At 36.3% G+C, this 5,985-nt stretch overlaps 1 long non-coding RNA gene across 1 annotated transcript in view; it reads left to right on the top strand.

Annotated features, from left to right (window-relative positions):
* LOC138043330 (uncharacterized) overlaps window positions 1-5,685 on the top strand; it is an 82,236-nt gene extending 76,551 nt beyond the window's left edge. Inside the window, exon 4 of the long non-coding RNA XR_011131264.1 lies at window positions 1,635-5,685. This is a non-coding gene — a long non-coding RNA (uncharacterized lncRNA). The remainder of the gene's footprint in view (window positions 1-1,634) is intronic.
* Window positions 5,686-5,985: the final 300 nt, after the last annotated feature.

Raw genomic sequence — 5,985 nt, 5'->3', positions numbered from 1 at the left:
TAGAAATAGCTCGTGATGTGACAGATCGTCTTTGTTGGTTCAAGGTCAAACAAGGATTTTTTTTAATGTACTTTATTTATTCCACTTTTTCTCTGAAAACGAGATCATTTACATTTTGATGTATTTCATTGAAACACGCCAGCTTGGCTTAAAACCAGAATCGGCTAGAAAGGACAAACTTCAAACAAGATCTCCAACAAATTACCTGTACGTGCCCTAAACTAACTTCTGAAAACACAAGCGGGTGATATTTCTCCTCATACTTTCACGAGAACTCATTGTGATTACATGTTTAGAACATAAGTGCACAATTTTCTTGTCACTGTTGAGGCACATCGAAGAATAGTTAGGCAAGCAGAATAAAAAGACTTTTTGTTCGCTCGCATTTTAAAGCCAAACAAAGCAGCAACAGATCGATTATCTCTGTCCAAAAAGAGTACCGGTGATTGTTATTTAATTCCAGTTAACAATAAGAATTCGAGTTTCATTCCTGAACAAAGGAAAAAACGACTAAACCACGTTTTAGAAATATGCATCCACTTGAAATAACTCATCCGTAGAAATAACAAACGGTTTAGTGTCCAAGAAAAGAATTTGTGGAGTAACTTCTTCCACCAACTTTAAGCTACTACTGGTGTACCTTTTTGTTGTTCTCGTTCTCTTTCTCTCTTCTTTTGTTTCTGTTCTTCTGTCATAGGCCGTCCAGGCATCTTGCAACCTTAGTATACCAAGTCAGAGCAAAAGGCAGCCCTAAAGAAATTAAAAATAAACACTCAGCTTTAAGTTTATATGACTCCAATGCTTGACTACATAGCCACCAGTGTGTCCTGACCACAGCCATATTATGTTAAAGCTGGACTGAAACCAGCGAAAAATGGAAGGAAAATATATTTTCCAAACCGTACCTGAACACGAAAAGCATCGACTGTCAAGAGCTTTTGTTGACGTAGCATCGCTGTGTAGCTGCGTCGAGCCACAGAAAAAGTGCGAAAAATTAAGCCTCGTTCAGGTGTGTGTGTGAGTGTCTGACCTTGCTTGAGCCTCCGATCCAATCAACAACCAGTCCCTGGTCAGCTGACCACAATAAGGTCCAACTTGAGTCCACGATATGGTCACGTGATACTGGTCAGCAGATACCTTGTTTTGACAGGTGTCAATCTGCCATAACATTGATGTCCAATATCAAAGATGTATGCTGTAAACTAGATACAGTGTCAAATGAAGTATTGTCTCAATGAGCTCTAAACTTGAGCCTGTGATATGGTTACGTGTACTGGTCAGATTGGCATACATGAAGGGGCGTGCATATGTGATTTATTAGATTTTGATGAAAGTACTTCTCAGATAATAAAGCATTACAGTCCTTATCAAGTATTCATGAACCCTTTTCAGGCATGGAGCCATTCCTTCTCATAATGAAGGCAAGTACTTGTATTGATTTGCGTCTCTACTATTAAATTAATAGTGGCCAGGGAAGGAAGGGGTCATTTTCAACCATTGTCATGTACTTTTTTCTGTTAAAAAAGTGGGTGGTGCTTTAATAAGTAAAACTTTTCCCTTAAGGAAAATAGTAATAATTCAATATTTTTTTGAGCATTCTTCCAAGAAAGTAATCAGGAATGTTTTTTCTGTAGGAATCTGAAAAAAGACAAAACTTCATAAAAGAGGTCCCTTCAAAGTCACCCTATTTGGTTTATGGTCAACCAAGCATGATCTTCTGATACAGCACAGGTGTTCTTTGTGAATGTGTTCCAGTGGCAAATCAGTCTATCTTCACTTCTTCAGTTGTGACCTTGGTGGCAGTATACTACTCATTTAACTTGGAGTATGAGCAAAAATGCAAACATTTCTTTACGTTTTTTGAAGAGCATGTTCTCGGTATAGTTCCCAAACGAAAACCTTACATATTAAAACAACTTGAAAAGCCTTCTCAGCAAAATGAACAGTGTACAAAACAAAAGTAACTTCATGTAACCAGTTTTGACAAGGAAAGTGTTGGTGTTGAAGTGTGGTATATTGTTTTAGCTGGCTCTTTTTTGTGGCTGCAGGTTTTCAGACGTTTCAGTAAGTTTTAATGCATTCTAAAATAGCAAAAACTGCAGTAAGGCTGTCACATGAAATGTTTTATTTGTTCAATTGGATCTACAGTGTTATCAGTTTCATGATCAATTTGGAAGTAGCAGGAAATTAAGACCAACTGAGCGTGATCCTGAAACATCTTGTGTTGATGGTTCCAGTTTAAAAAACGGCTGAAGGTTTTTGGAGTGTTGTATATTGTATATGCAAATATTTTATCTTCAAGCTGCGTGACAGTGTTTATTTTCCGTACAAGATTGTCAAATAATTGGCATAAAAAAGGATCCTTTCTGGAATAAGGTGTTCAAAGTCTTGGTGGAGGAATCAATGAATATATGTGCACATGAACCCGTGAACATGACTGGTATCATTACCATCTGAATATCAAAATAATAATAATAATATACAAATATTTTCATCAATGATTCAAGTCATGTTCATGAATTTCAAGTCAGAGTTGATGTTAGTTTCAGAAACAGCAGATATTAGTTTTTAGTCAGTCATTAAGACGTTAGAGTGATACCAATCACACCTTATTCTATAAAACTAATAACAGTAGTTGCATTTTTGTTATGCACATTGTTGTTACGTAATGGTAACAAGGAAGAACTTTACGTTAAAATAAGTAAAGCATCAGAACAATTCTCATAATTCGAGATGTTATTGCTGATTTACCTTATGTATGTACTGCTTAAGACAAGAAACAATTTCCTTCTTTCAAGGCAATTAACTTAAAATTAGTAAAAGTGTTCTTAATTTAAGGAAATTCTTTGCTATTGTTTGTACTAAAATTGTTTTAAGAATTTATAGCTCTGGTTTTAAGGTTTTGCTTTTCTTACATCAGGAACTTGAAACAAGATTTCTTCATCCCGTTTTAAGCAAACTCACTTTAACAGTGTCTGTTTTTATGACTTTGACAGACAGCAATGAACTACTTTGATGATTGTCTTTTAGCAGTCAAAAACTCGTACTTTGCATGCTTAACAAATTTATATCACATTTCAAATTTTTCCAAATAATGCAAAACACAATTTCAGAAAGTCTAAACTTAATTCAGGTCTTCTGATACTATGGGATGGTGCGAAATATAAATCAAGAAGTTTCTAAGGAATTCCTGCATAAATACGCCATTTTACAGATGATTTACCTTGGAAAAAGGCTAAAAAACCTTCATCGCCTTGAAGTTCAAGGCATTTTTTTGCATGTCCGGGACCTGGTACAAGTCTCATTCTTAAAGAGTCGCCTGTTGGTGTAATATAAGCATGCCCTTTGTTCAGATTAGCCAATCTGAATGGATGATATATATACACATCACTGACACAATAGCAAAGCGAACGAAGTCTAAAAATAGATGGCGAGACTCAGACAGACATTGGCGTTGTCTGAGAGAAATAGAGGGAAATGTAGGCAAACATTTAGCGTTTTGGTAGTCTCATTTTACTGAACATGGTCAGTACCAAGCACTGCTGTTTGGGGACATGTAATAGTGATTCGACATATCCAGAAAAACTGCATAAATTGCTGAAGGAATTGGTGAAATTAGGTATGAAAATATTCTGACCATTTCCAAAGCCGTTGCAAGGAATTGAACGCTGTGAACGCTGGATTAATGCTTGTTCCAGTGAAAATTGTACCGTTGATTTGATTACCAGAAACACATACATCTCTGCTCTACAGTCCAAATCGGAACTCCTGTGGTTAGGCTCATCACGTCTATGCAAAGATAAAATCTTGAACCTCAAGAATCGATATATGCCCTTGGAATTTACTTTTCCTACAATAAAGAACTAGCAACGAAAAAAGAACTTCTGTGACAAACTTATACCGTTAAAAAAAAAACTTAATATCTGGTCATCAAGAGACATCTACATTTACGGAAAAATTAACATAGTCAAAACAGTTGCGCTTTCGAAGTTAACCTTTGTTTGCAGTGTTCCTGCTTCCTTTACAGAAGAAGTTAATGAAATAATTTTCAATTTTATCTGGAAATACAGGCAGCCTAAAATTAAAAAATCTACCATCGTAAATTGTAAAGAGGAGGGAAGTCTAAACATGACTGACTTTAATATTATGTTGGGTTAAGCGCTTGTGTTGTACTGATGACGCTCCATGGAAAGCCGTTCCAGAATTTCTGCTTGCAAGTGTAGGGGGTACACTGATCTTTCATTGCAATTATGATGTCAATTGCTTAAATTTAGACAAATCACTAGCCAAATGTTATAAAGATATCATCGTGTACTGGCAAGAGTTAATCCACACCATACCCGAGACAAAAAGTGAAGTAGGAAATCAAATTACTTGGAACAACGGGTTTATATAAATAACCAAACGGTCGGTTTTCTACAGAAATTGGAATCCAAGCGGCGTTCAAAATGTATTCAGTCTACTTAACGAACAAAAAAAAAATGCTTTCTTTCATTTCATTCCTTCCAACAAAAATTCCAAGTAAATTTCAACTTTCTAGAATATTACGGGCTATATTGTGCAATACCTCGTACCTGGAAAAAACTGAGGAAATTTCCTCCACTGCAGTGGACATAGAGAGTATAACATGTAAAACAATATATAACTTGCTCATCAATCGCCCACAGCAGACAAACAACTCATCAACTGTGGTTTTGATTCATTGCAGCGCTGCAAGGTGTACTCACTTCCTTTTAGTGCTACAAAGGAAGTTAAATTATCTGTTTTCCAATATAATACACAATATTCTCAGTACCAATAATCTGCTTCATAAAATGAAAAAGATTGATTCGCCTTCCTGCCCTTTTTGCCCTGACACTAAGCAATCCATTTCTCACCTATTTGTGCACTGTACAATGGCAGTATTGTTCTGGAACGAGTTTACCGAGTGGTACTGAGTACTATGCAAGGAAAATGGCATGACGACCCTTACTGAACTAGAAATAATTTATGGCGTCTTAAAGGGCTCATCTTCGCTTCAAACCGTCAACCACCTTATCCTTATCGGCAAGTACTTCCTTTTCATCTGTGCCAAAAATGAGAAAAAAGACCTATTTGCAAACTTTGTCGCTTCCGTACAAGAAAAAATAGGCCTAGAAAAATATATATCGCCACACGCAAAAATAAACTTTATAACTTCAACTCAAAGTGTAAAGACTTCATGTAGCAGTTAACATCAAGGTAAAATAGTGTGTTTGTTCGAAATTGTATATGTAAATAATTTAGGTAATGTAAGTAATCTGTAATGTTTTCTTAGTAAATAATGTAATCAGGGATGGCGCTAGGATTTTTCAATCTGGGTCCTCGGACCCACATGTCCGGTCAAATTGGGGTCCCAAGCATTTTAGGTGGGTCCCAAAATCTTGGCGACCCTCCCCTAAGAAATTATTTTTGCTGTTGTTATGAGAAAGAGTGACTGGCAAATTACTGTAACAGTTGTACTGCTAACTAAGCTTTATTGTCTCTTTTTTTGTTTGAAAACATTAACTTTAGACATTACAATGTATTCTTAATTGTATTTACCCAAGCTTATCATCACATTAAAGTACTGACAACCCAACTGTTAACCAATGTGATTGATTTTTGAGAATGAGTTAAACAGAATAGCATAGGCAATGTCAAACATAAGGCGTCACTATTTTCTACGATGACGGTGCCCTTTAAAGATCTGCTTTGCTCTCTCAAAATCAAATTCTGCAAGCGGGGCCCCCTCAATTGCAACTTTCATAAGATTCTCTAAGTTTTGCTCTGACAGTCTGTTTCTAAGGCCTGTCTTGATTCTTTTTGGCAAGAAAACCCCCTCTCACATGAAGCACTAGACACAGGAATTATAAGCGCAATATTGGCAAGAGTTGTGAAAGTTGGAAACTGTTCACAAAGTCCATCATCACCAAGGAACCTTTTGATGAACTGCTGCATGTTCATAAGACGGTGAGTGTTAAGAAT

This window comes from Montipora capricornis, chromosome 1, assembly GCF_036669925.1.
Source record: "Montipora capricornis isolate CH-2021 chromosome 1, ASM3666992v2, whole genome shotgun sequence".
Taxonomy (NCBI): domain Eukaryota; kingdom Metazoa; phylum Cnidaria; class Anthozoa; order Scleractinia; family Acroporidae; genus Montipora; species Montipora capricornis.
This window is presented reverse-complemented; position numbering and strand designations above follow the sequence as displayed.